The sequence below is a fragment of the Carcharhinus amblyrhynchos genome, chromosome 15 (assembly GCF_965287045.1).
Source record: "Carcharhinus amblyrhynchos chromosome 15, sCarAmb.v2.hapA, whole genome shotgun sequence".
NCBI classification, from domain to species: domain Eukaryota; kingdom Metazoa; phylum Chordata; class Chondrichthyes; order Carcharhiniformes; family Carcharhinidae; genus Carcharhinus; species Carcharhinus amblyrhynchos.
Window position 1 is genome coordinate 25523174 of NC_137338.1, and position 13060 is coordinate 25536233.

Sequence of the window (13060 nt, forward strand, 5' to 3'; positions counted from 1 at the left end):
ACTAAGCCTTTTTTCTTTGAAGCGTACGAGGCTGAGTGGTGATCTTAAAGAGGTCTATAAAATAATGAGGGGCACAGATCAGCTAGATAGTCAATGTCTTTTCCAAAAGATAGGGGAATCTAAGATTGGAAGGCATAGGTTTAAGGTGAGAGGGGAGAAATACAAAAGTATACAGAGGGGCAATTTTTTTACGCAGAGGGTGTGAGTATCCGGAACAAGCTGCCAGAGGTAGTAGTAGAAGCGGATACAATTTTGTCTTTTTAAAAGCATTTAGATAGTTACATGGGTACGATAGGTATAGAAGGATATGGGCCAAGTGCGGGCAATTGGGATTAGTTTAGGGGTTTTAAATAAAAAAGGGTGGCATGGACAAGTTGGGCCGAAGGGCCTGTTTCCATATGGTAAACCTCTGTGACTCTATGACTCTAACCAAGAAAGTACTATCCGAAAATGTTAGCCTCAAAATTTTGAATGCCATTTGATAGTTAAAGCCCCCAGTTATGGGCAGGATGTATTGCCAGTTAGGAGTACACTACCAACCAGAATGAGGAAAATGAACACAGCTGCTCAGGATCACCTGCTGATCCCAACCAGAAACAAAAGTAACATATCTGAATGTGGAACCAGAAGGAACAGGAGGGCACCTCCAGAATCCATCTTAAGTGAAATTATCACTGCCTCTCCTCCATCCTGCCACCATTCAAAATGATTTCTTACATCCCTAACTCCACAGACCACCAATCTAACTCCACAGACCACAGACCACCACTTTGCTACTGTCCCTTTTTTCCAAAAGCTATGATTTTTCTAACAAGTCTGCTGTGTGGCACTGTATGGAATGCTTTCTGAAAGTCCAAGTGCACTGAATCAACAACATCACCCTCATCAACTTTTTCTGCTATCTCTTCAAAAACTCCAGCAAGTTAGTTAAACACAATTTCCCCTTTAGAAATATATTCTAGCTCTTCCTAATCAACCCACATTTTTCCATCTGACTACTATTTCAATCCCAAATAATTGTTTCTAGAAGCTTCTGCACCACTGATGTTAATTTGACTAGCCTGTCATTGCTGGGGTTTTTTCCTTACAGCCTTTGTTGAACAAGGGGATAATATTTGCAATTCTCCATCCCCGGCACCTCCCATGAGTCGAGAGATGACTGGAAGATTATACAATTTCCATTCTCACTTTCTTCACTATCCTTGGACACATCTCATCTGGTCCCAGTACCTTGGCAACGTCACATAGAGACATTGAACACCAGGCAGTGACTGTAGTGGTTCAACGCACTTTGTGCTTGCTGCTTCACCATTGGGCATGCGGTACACAGGGTTGTCTACCTATCTATCTATCCATCTATCTCTCTCTCTGGAGAGGTGCATTGAACCAGACAGGTGCCGGACTGCGGCGACTAGGGGATTTTCACGGTAACTTCATTGCAGTGTTAATGTAAGCCTTACTTGTAACTAACAAATAAACTTCAACTTTTATCTCACACCCTCTGGCATCCTCAGGTCTTCTGCTTTCGGCTGACAAGCAGACTTCAAGTTCAAATTCAGCGGGTGCTTGGTAACTCAAAGCCAGTGTATTTTAACTCTTTTCAAACCATAACTCATGTGCACAGTCAGTGACGTTACTGATTCCCCAATTGTTTCATGTCGTGCATGATCAGGCTCTGATTGGTTAAGGTCGTGAATGAGTTGAGTTAATTTCCCGAAAGTGATGGTCATCTAGTGATGTCATTTCCTGTTGTCTCCTGACTGGCCCTCTGTGGTGTCAATTACTAGTGGGACCAACCCTTTGATTATAACATTCCTGTCATTCCATTAATTGTTACAACTTTCTTCTTAGATCATGGAGATGTTATGATGTCTACATATTTGAAATAAGCTCATATGATGTCTACTTACATTGGATTCCTCGTTCCAGGTGTCCAATTAAACAATAGGCATCAGTAGTACTTTAATTTAAACAAGTACTTATCAGGGTGTTTTAGTTGAAGGAACTGCTTTACTACTGTACATTTTGGTTGTACCAAATTGGTGTTCTGAAGTTAGGTCGGCAAAATACACATAAAAATATAATGTAACACATTCAACTAATACATATTCCTACATAATACAAGTCACAAGAATTATGTAGCTAATAACAGAACTTAATTCTAAATTTATCAATCTAAGATGAAGAAAAGCAACTTTTTTCTTTTAAACATCACATGTTAAATTGCATTAATTTAATTCACAATGTTGAATGTTTAACACCTGTATTTTTGTTGCAGAATAGGCTTTTCAAGCTTTGGGGAATAAAACTGATCAATTAAATGGCTTGGAGAGGTTGACGGTTCCAGACCAGCACTGTTCAACCTTGATGCCTTGTATCACTGGTTTGGGCCATATGGTTTCTCTCCCTTGCCAAGTGTGAATGTGACACTAATAAAGACCAAGTCATGTGATGTGCCAGTGTCCCACAATTCAGCATGATATCAAATTGCTTTGCAGGTTAGGTTGATTGGCCATGCTAAATTGCCCCTTTAGCGTCAGGGAGACCAACAGGGTAAATACATGGGGTTCTGTGGATAGGGTGGGATAGGTGTCAGTGCAGACTTGATGGGCCGAATGGTCTCCTTCTGCATTGTAGGTATTCTATGATTCTATGATCATATTGGCTTCATTTAATTATTATTTGATAAATGCACATAACTAAACTACAAACTAGTCGTAAATAATTATCAAACCTCAACTGATTGACCATGCTAAATTCTCTCCCAATGTACCCAAACAGGTATCAAAGTGTGGCAACTAGAGGATTTTCACAGTAACTTCATTGCAGTGTTAATGTAAGCCTACTTGTTCTGTAGAACTTAACTGTTCTACAGAGGCTTGATTCCATGCTGGCCCTCTGCAGAGTAATCCACTCAATCCCACTGCCAGCTCAATTCCTGTAGCCCTGCCAATTACTTGCTACAAGTAAATATCCTGTTGAAATCACTATTTCTGCTTTCACCACCTTGAAGGTTGAAGTTTATTCATTAATGTCACAAGTAGGCTTACATTAACGCTGCAATGAAGTTACTGTGAAAATTCTCGAGTCACCACACTCTGATACCTGTTTGGGTACATTGAGGGAGAATTTAGCAATGGTCAATGCATCAAACCAGCAGATCTTTCGAACTGCGGGAGAAAACCGGAGCACCCAGAAGAAACCCACACAGACACGGGGAGAATGTGCAGGCTCCACACAGGCAGTGACCCAATCTGTGAATCAAATACTGTGAGGCAGCAGTGCTAAGCACTGTGCCACCGTGCCACCCAATCTGTGTTCATGGTTAGAGTTCCAGGTCATTAGCGCTCACTGCTTAAGAAAATCCTTCTTAATATTCCTGCCTCACTTGCCCAACATCTTAAATCTGTAACCATTAGTTAGGAACAGTTTTTCCTTGCGTACCTTACTTAAGTCCATCTTAGTTCTGTACACCCCTATCGAATCTCCTTCAACATCCTTTGCTCCAATGTGAACAACCCCAGCTTTTCCAAACTAACTCTGCAGCTAACACGCCACCCCCCCATGTTAACTCATGTCAGTCATACTGATACAATTCATTGCTACTGTTCTCTTTATCTTTGTGACTATATGTGTTTTGACCGAGTTGCGTTAGTAAAATTGTTGCACACTATAAACTCTGAGTGAACTTCACAATTTCAATCATCAGAGGCAATGTAAATTAAGAAGTTAGAAGCAGTTACAGTAAATGAAGGATACTTGTCTCCCTGCTGTGTTAATAATTAAATTGTAAGCCTTGAGCTGCCCTTCTTCTTCAAACCGTTGCTATAGTAACAGCTGGGGGTTATGGCCTCCTGTGAGCATTGAAAGAAGCAAGTCCAAGATCAGAAAGCGCATTCCTTCACTCCTAGATTTACAAGTCTTGTCAAAAGGGATAGTTGGTGTGAGGCATGAGATAAAATACTGATTCTAAATTGAATTAGGCTGACTAGAGCAAACTAAACGTTGCAATAGGTAAGTGAAGTATCTTTTTTTCCTGAATCTACTATCCCTTTTAGGTGTTAGTGCTTCGATTAGATCTTTTGTATTTATTATTGTTACTTTTGCTTCATTCATCACCAACATTTAAAAATTAGGGAAGTTTTTGTTTGGAGAAGAAGGCAGAGTGCTTAAGTGGGTTCCATTGCATCAGAGTGGAGAAATTGCTTATTAAAACAGTAAATCAGTTATTTATGTGTTTTCCGTTACATAACAAAACGCTAAATGTGTTACTATCATCACTGATTCTAAGTGGGAAATTCCTTTGGGATAATGAAATGAGTGTAAAGTAAGGGCAAGCAGGTTCCTTCTTGGCTCGACTGTGCTCCAGATTTTGGGAACATTTTCACTCACTGCAGTTGTTTGAACACATTGTGTAGTCCAGATGGTTTGGCTCATCGTGGAGGTGCAATGTGTTATCCTCAGTTTCCATACTTGTGTCCGTTCTGATGTTTAACCGTTTGGTCAGCCAACAAGCGGCCAGTATGGTATGGTTTTTCAGATGCCATCATTTCATAATTTTATCTGTTAATTTCCAACACAGTAGCGCTGCTTTTCGTATTCTGTTGTGATGAACTTTTGGTTATGGATGGGTTTGGCAGATTACAGCTACAAATTCACGCCAGCCTCAAACTGACTCCAGTTCCAGGAATGCACAGGACATATTCAATAAACAAACTTTCACAGCAACGAGAGCCAATTTACAGTGACATCTTGAGGGAAGTTTATGGACAAAGATCGCTGTTGCTATTTTTAACGATTTTCTCCCTGATAGCAACACTTCAGTTTAGTGAGACATTAATTGGGGTGGGGTGGGGGAGGTGGCGGTGGGGAAGGGGGGGATGGATGGTAGGAGTGGGGAAGGGGTGGGGTGGTTGGGGAGGGTCTCAAGCTCACTGCCAAATTTTGTGAAACTGAAGGCATTTAAGATGGTAAATATGATTTGTCTTTTATAAGTAACAGTCAGAAGGTCATTTGCAGGACGGGGCAGGCTGTAAAATTTCTCAGACGGTCCCCTACCGGACTCCCCTCTGCCCTAATCTCCAACCAATCTTACATGGGGCACACAAGGCCTAGCCCCACCTGCTCCCGCTCCAATTGATGACCATTTGGAGCTCAAGGGACGGATTTTAGCATCACATTTTGCCCATTTTCGGGCACAAAAACTTGGTAAAGTCGGGCGTGAGATGAGTAGCATGATCTGCGCCCTCCTCCACACCAGTTCACCCTTTACCAAGGCCTGAAAATGGTCGCGATCGGGACCTCGCTCAAAACAGGCACGACAGCCATTTAAATGCATTTGTGTGCATTTCAATTGACTTAATGGGCTGCACGCCCAACTTTACCAGCACTTCCCCCTTTATTACCGCATTTAGCCATCCGGAATCGGCAGGAAACAGACATGCTCCATACAAGTCTGATTCAGGCGCTCCATCAGTGAGGGTTAGTGAGGAGGTAAGTGCCAAGCATCAACAGCTCCCTGGTGTTGACAGGCGTCCTATCGCTGTGGTATATCCTTTCTTGTGTCGGTGGAGGCTCTGCGAGGAGGGTGGGGGGCTGTTGCTCCGCAGATTGTCTGATGTCCGATTTGCAGCGCAGACCTGGGTCTCAGCACTCTGCTCTCTGCCAGCTGAAGGATGTGCACAAAGCCCTTGCAAATGGCACTGCTGCAGCCTCTCAACTTTGCAAGGAGCTGTGATTCTGAGGAGCATTTGGGTGGGGGAATGGGGAGGACGTCTGTGATCCTGGAGAGCATGTGAGGGGGGGAATGGGGGGAGCTGTGATCCTGAGGAGCTTGTGGCTGGGGGAATTGGGGGACTGTGATTCTGGAGAGAAGGTGGGTGGGGGAATGGGGTTGTCTGTGACTCTGGGGACCATGTGAGTGGGGGAGTGGGTGGTCTGTGATTCTGGGGACCATGCGAGTGGGGGAGTGGGTGGTCTGTGATTCTGGGGACCATGCGAGTGGGGGAGTGGGTGGTCTGTGATTCTGGGGACCATGTGAGTGGGGGAGTGGGTGGTCTGTGATTCTGGGGACCATGTGAGTGGGGGAGTGGGTGGTCTGTGATTCTGGGGACCATGTGAGTAGGGAAATGGGTGGTCTGTGATTCTGGGGACCATGTGAGTGGGGGAGTGGGTGGTCTGTGATTCTGGGGACCATGCGAGTGGGAGAGTGGGTGGTCTGTGATTCTGGGGACCATGCGAGTGGGGGAGTGGGTGGTCTGTGATTCTGGGGACCATGCGAGTGGGGGAGTGGGTGGTCTGTGATTCTGGGGACCATGTGGCTGGGAAAATGGGCAGTATGGCCAGTGACTGTTGATGAGCTAGGCGCAAGCAGCATTCCATGACCTCTACACATGATCGTCTCCAACCCTTCCCCACATTCAGAGTGACGAGATGGTTTTTGCATTGCAACCAATTGATCTTGCTGTTCTTTTGCTTGCTGCTGGAGCTGAGGAGAAGGAACAGGAGGAAGAATTGCAGGCACAGGATGCCCAGGGCCTTACCACTTGCAAGAGCAGAGAGAGACAACCACCATAGATGGGAGGTGGTCACCATTTACCCAGGGAATGGGGGGGAGGGGGTGGTTTGGGGGGAGAAGTGCAGAAGAAGGAGGGAGCGGATGCCCTCCAGTTCCGTGTACAAGTGCCATTTGAACAAATGTCGGACATCGTGTGCCACCGACATCTCCGCCTCTGAAAGGTGGCAGTGCAACACCTGTGCAACCTTTTGCAGGACCTGGCACCTAGGGGTGGGAGGGCACCCACTCTCAATGGCTGTCAAATTGACTGCCGCTCTAAACTTTGATGCAACTGGCTCCTTCCAGACCCCTAGCGGAGATGTGTACGACATCTCCCAGTCAGCTGTGCACACCTGTGTCAAGCAGGTCACGGAAGCCCTGTATGCCCAGGCTGGGCAGTACATCAAATTTAACTTGGACCAGAGCCAGGCTGCAGGGCTCACAGCCATTGTGGGGATGCCGAATGTACAGGGGGCCATCGACTGCACCCATGTCGCTCTCAAAGCCCCGCTGCAGAATCCACGAAGATTCATCAACAGAAAGGAGTTCCATTCCCTGAATGTCCAGCTGTTGTGTGACCACAATATGAACGAGACACCCTGGCAATGTGCTCGACAGCTTCATTGTCAGAAGCTCTGACATCCCAGAGGCATTTGAGGAGGACCCCAGGCTGTGGAGGTGGTCCGTGGGTGATATGGATTACCTGCTTCGGACATGGCTGGTGACGCCTGTGCGGAGGCCTGTGACTGAGGCGGACACCCACTATAATGAGGCCCATGCAAAAGTGGAAAGGTGCATTCGGCCCCTCAAAATGCAATTCCTGTGCCTGGACCGCTCTGATGAGGCCCTACAATACAGCCCAGTGATCTCTTCCCGCATTGCGGTGGTGTGCTGTGCCCTGCACAACCTGGCACAGCAGAGAGGTGACCTTTTGGAAGAGGAGGAGGATGTGGAGGCCAACCAGCCAGGTGTTGCTGGGGAGGAGGCTGCCCAGCAGGAGGTGGAGGAAGAGGGGGAGGAAGAAGAAGGTGAGCATACTGAGCTAACCACCTAGGCGCTGGAGGGCTGGCAGCTCGAATGAGGCGTGCAAGGGCAGCTAGGGAGGCCCTGATCACCAGGCAGTTCAGTCATTAGGAGCTTGTGTCTGTAGGTTCCATTTCCCGCCCCCCCCACCCCTCCTTCACCTCCGACCAAAGTCCTTCTAGCTCCTGTACATTGTCCCACCAGAGTGGTAGGCCTGGGTATGCTGTGTTAGCGAGTTTTTTGGCAGACAGGAGGGCGATGGCAACTCACTGGGCACTATTATGATGATGCACTGGGGTGGAGGGTGTGGAGAGTCTGCAGAAGGATCTAGATAGGCTGGGCGAATGGGCCAGGAACTGGCAAATGGAATTTAATGTTGGCAAGTGCGAGGTGGTCCACTTTGGTAGGAATAATGGTAGGAAGGATTATTACTTACGTGGCGAGAAACTGCAGCAGGCGACGATGCAGAGGGACCTCGGGGTCCTTGTGCATGAGTCGCAAAAACCCAGCTTGCAGGTGCAGCAGGTGGTCAGGAAGGCGAATGGGATGCTGGCCTTCATAGCGAGGGGGATTGAATATAAAAGTAGGGAGGTCTTGCTGCGGCTGTATAGGGCGTTGGTGAGGCCGCAGCTGGAGTACTGTGTGCAGTTTTGGTCGCCGTACTTACGCAAGGATATTTTGGCCTTGGAGGGAGTGCAGAGGAGGTTTACTAGGCTGATGCCGGAGTTGAGGGGGTTGCGCTATGAGGAGAGGCTGAATAAACTAGGCTTGTACTCGTTAGAGTTTAGAAGAATGAGGGGAGATCTCATTGAGACGTATAAGATGATGAATGGGATGGATAGGATAGAGGTGGAGAGACTCTTCCCGCTCAGAAAGGACAGTAGGACTAGAGGGCACAGCCTCAAGATAAAGGGGGGGCGGTTTAGAACAGAGTTGAGGAGGAACTTCTTCACTCAAAGGGTGGTGAATCTCTGGAATTCTCTGCCCGTTGAAGTGGTGGAGGCTGCCTCACTAAATATATTTAAGACGCGGGTTGATGGGTTTTTGATAAGCGAGGGGATTAAGGGTTATGGGGAGAGGGCGGGAAAGTGGAACTGAGCCACGACAGATCAGCCATGATCTTATTGAATGGCGGGGCAGGCTCAAAGGGCTAGATGGCCTACTCCTGCTCCTATTTCTTATGTTCTTATGTTCTTATGACTCCTACCTGAGCTCCACATGCACGCTGGCACCTGGGCCCACATCTGGTAAGGGATCTGAGAATCTCGAGAAGCCTGTTCAATCCCTCAGCTGTGGCCCGCTGCGATTCAGCCATCACTTAGAGCCTGCCACTCATGGTGAGGATCCCCTGCCCCAGGCTTTCCACTGCAGATGCCATCTTTGCAGTGTTGGCCTGGGAACCACACAAAACAGGCAATAGCTGGTCCACCTGAAAGCTTTGGGATTCCCCCCAACAGCCTCGCAGTTGGTCCAGTGTGGCCATCAGCCCCTCCTGCATTCCCTGGCTCTGTTGCTGCATCTCCAGCAGCTGAGGGAGAAGTGATCTCAGAGGCCCAGCATGTAGCCTGAGGCCTGCTGAGTCCTTGCCTCCGGCAGACCCCCAGGTGCCAGAAGCCTCAGGTGTTTCCTCCTCCACCCGATTTACATTATCAGATGCGTCATGCTCACCAGACAGTGACCCAAAAGCCTCACCACTAACCGAACCCACCAGCGTGTCAGTATCTGGGATGGTGAACTGCAAGGTGGAAGCTGGCGCCAAAATGGTGCCACTCTCGGACGTCCCTTCACTCATATCCTCCAGGGACTCGTCCGAGCTGTCTGGACCAGGATGGGTGGTAGCAGCAGTGGGGGCCACAATGCCAGATGATCCTGGGACGTCCGGCTCTATCCCTACAACGCAGGACACAAGGTTAAGTGCGAGAGAGGGAGAGGAATTTAGGATGCAAAAAACATGATTCACATTTCTCCATTGAACAAAGCACAAAGAAGATTACATCATAAGAACAGGCCCTTCAGCCTTCCAAAGCTGCAGCAACCAGGTTGTCCATCTGAATTATAACCCCCTACCCTTCTGGAGACTATATGCCTCTATTCCCATCCCATTAAAGACGCCCCTTAAAGGTCACTCTCATATCTGCCTCCGTGACCTCTCCCAGCAGAGGGTTCCAGGCACCCTCCACTCTCTCTGTGCAAATAAACATGCCTCGTACATCTCCTTAAAACCTTGCCCCTCACACCCAAAACCCATGCCCCCAAGAAGTTGCCTCAAATTGAGTGGTGGATTGACAAGTGCTCACTTCTTGACTCCAGCCCTACCAAGCTTTCGCTGACAGCCCGCATCTCCCCTTCTCTTGATAGCTCCAGCACCTGCTCTTCAAAGAGGGTAATGACCCAAAGGTCTGGCTCATCACCTCCTGTCTTCACCCTCTCCCTGGTATTATGGTCATCTTCTCCTGTGGAGACAGAAGGAGTCATGGAAAGAAAGATGGCGTGACTCCTGCAGAGTATCAGGTGGTGGTCCTTAGAGGACAAGCGCTGTCCCACTCTGAGGGGGGATAGGAAGGAGGTGCTTGTGGATCAGGGGCTGGAAACATGCAAAGTGCTTTGGATGGGAGGATCTAGGGGAGATTTGGGGAAAGATGCTAGATAGGGTTCAGCAGTCACCCTTATTGGCCAGGTGAGGTCATTGACCTTCTTGCGACACTGCTCCCCTGTTGTGGGGGCCAGTGCTCTGGCATTGACCGAGGTGGTGACTGCCTCCCAGGACGCACTGCCATCATCCTCCCTGGGTCTGCGTTCTGCTGGGAGGAAGAGAGTGTCCTGCCTCGCCTCTGCCACATCCAGCAACCTCCCGAGGTCAGCTTCAGTAAATCGGAGTGCTGGTTGTATAGTCATTTACCCCTGTGCTGCCTGCCTGCCCATCCATCCTTGGAGTTTTATGGAGCTGCCCTTTGTTAGGGGTGAATCAGTGCCTCAATGACTGGGGACAGGGGAGAGAGAGGGAAGTGTCACACAGCCCATTGGGGTCAGGAGGAGATGGGGCCTTGTGCAGGATGGGGGGAGGGAGGAAGAGAGCTTCACTTTACCTGAGGTTAGTCGGGGGGCGGGGGAAGGGGAGTCCATTGCCAGTCTGCCTGAGATTGGTGGGGGGGAAGGAGTGAAGAAGGAGAGGGGCCCGTGATCAGTCTGAGTGGTGGAGGGGCTGGGAGAATAAGGGGGTCTGTAATGTTGTGGGAGTGGAGTAATGTCTATGGGGGCCAGGAGGGGACAATATCTGACCCAGGAGGGATGTGGCAGGGAGCAGCATTCTATCTTTTCTTTCCGCGCATGCACAGTTGGAGGCATTGATTGGAGCTGCAGGGTTTTGGGTATGTTAAGCCCTGACTGCAGGTTTCTGCAGCATGATTCAGGAGTCACTGATATTTTTTCAGACAGAGTCCGTATGGGGGTGCTTCAGAATGGGTCTAAAAGTCGGATCTGAAACGTGCTCAGTTTCAAGTCCTCCCAGCACTTGGAATCAAAATGGTAAAATAGGGCCCATAAATTCATAGAGGTTTACAGAATGGAACTTCAACTCAATTTATGCATGCCACCCAGTTTTCACCATTAGGCCAATCCCAATTGTCTGTGTTCGGCCCATATCCCTCTATACCAATCATATCCATGTGACTGTTTAAATGCTTTTTAAAAAAGAAAATTGTACCTGCCTCTAATACTACCTCCAGCAACTCGTTTCAGACACTCATCACACTCTGTGTGGAAAAATTGCCCTCTGGATCCTTTTGTATCTCTTCCCTCTCACCTTAAACCTATGCCCTCTAGTTTTAGACTCCCTTACCTTTGGGAAAAGATGTTGAATATCTACCTTGTCTATGCCCCCCCCATTATTTTATAGACCTCTATAAGATTGCTCCTAAGCCTCCTACGCTCCAGTGAAAAAAGTCCCAGTCTATCCAGCCTCTCCTTATAACTCAAACCATCAAGTCCCGGTAGCATCTTAGTGAATCCTTTCTGCACTCTTGTTCAAGAATATCCTTAAGGGCCATTTTCCACACGGTCTCAATTTCAGGCTGGAGGAAAGAGTTGAGGGGCAAAGGAGAAGCCTAAAAAGTGACACCGCACAGGCCGTGGGTGGGAAGGTGTTGTCGGAGAAAGGGCCACCTCCATCAACAACCTCCTTACAGACACCCCTTCAAGAGCTCCTGCGAATGCTCCCTCCCCTTGGCCTCTCCACTAACACCCCTATCTGCGTCTCTGCCCACTCCCTTAGCCTCATCCCCCCTCCCCTTCCATCTCCACTTTGAGACCCCGACATTTACCTGGTCCTGGACTCCTAGGATTTAGACTTTGGGCACTGCTTCCAGTCCCAGTCCTATCCATTGCAGCTTCTGGTGCTGCTGGGCCTCTAAAGCTGCCAAACAATCAGATTGGCCAGCAACTCCCTAAGGTGGGACTCCCCCCGTTCCACTGAGGGGGTGGAAGTCCTATCGTCAGACTGTTAACACCCATTGGAACGTTAAATAGCTTTTGGGCAACCAGCATGGACTGCAATGCAATCACCACCACCACCTCAGAGAGCGAGAAGAGAAACTCAGCCATCCCAAAAATCTTGGCCGTAGACTCATAAAGGCAGAGACACAGGCCATTCAGCCCATCAGAACCATGCTCATCTTGACTTGTAGAAAAGCTAGGCCAAATTGGAGGGGCCTGTCGTAGGTCTAATTAAAAATGATGGGATAAGTTTATAAAATGTTAAGAGCGACAGGTGGGGTAGTTGGAGAGAATCTATTTTGCACTGGTTGGAGAATCTAGTACCAGAGGATTAGTATGAAAATTAGAGCAAGGCATTTCAGAAATGAAATTAGGAAATGCAAATAGTATTAGAAGTCTGGAATGCTTTTCCACAAATAACAATTAACCCCAGATTAATTATGAATTTTAAATCTGATATAGATAGATCTTTGTTATCCAAAAATTTTAAGGGAACAAAGATAGGTGCATGGGGAAGAATTTCATGCGTGATGTGCGTGCACCGCAGGAAACAAAAGCATTTTCCAGTCCCTCCCGAGTTCAATTAAAAATCACAATATTACGCTGACTGTCCACTTCATGTGTAGCCAGTGTGATTCGAGTCGACATTGCGTTGGTGGGGTCAACAGGGGAGTGGTGGGTACTGAGTCTGATGGAGACCCAGTGCAAAGTTTAAAGGTGCCACCCAGAGGATGCAGAACACAACAGAGGAGCCAGAGGGAGCTAATGGTGGCAGCAGGTAGACATACCAGGTGGGAGGGAAGCTTAGGTAGGCAGCAAGCCCCACATTTCTCTGACAATTACCTGTGAGATCTGGTTGAAGTGGTGACAGCCAGGAGGGACATCTTCACGCCCAACGATGGAGGAAAGAGGCCACTCCTCCAACTAAGATGGCCTGGGCTGAGGTGGCAGCTGAGGTCAGCCAGCATGACCTGGTTCAGCACACCTGGA

General features: G+C 48.1%; 1 protein-coding gene across 7 annotated transcripts in view; it reads left to right on the forward strand.

Moving 5' to 3' along the window:
- LOC145353166 (exosomal polycystin-1-interacting protein-like) overlaps nucleotides 1–13060 on the forward strand; it is a 77017-nt gene that overhangs the window by 23197 nt on the left and 40760 nt on the right. For 2 of the 7 annotated variants that reach the window (XM_080203621.1, XM_080203620.1), the window contains exon 1: nucleotides 3876–4014. The exons of the other annotated variants lie outside the window; for them this stretch is intronic. The gene's annotated coding sequence lies outside the window, so the exon portion shown is untranslated. Of the gene's footprint in view, nucleotides 1–3875; nucleotides 4015–13060 lie in introns of those variants that run through there. 7 annotated transcript variants of the gene reach the window in all.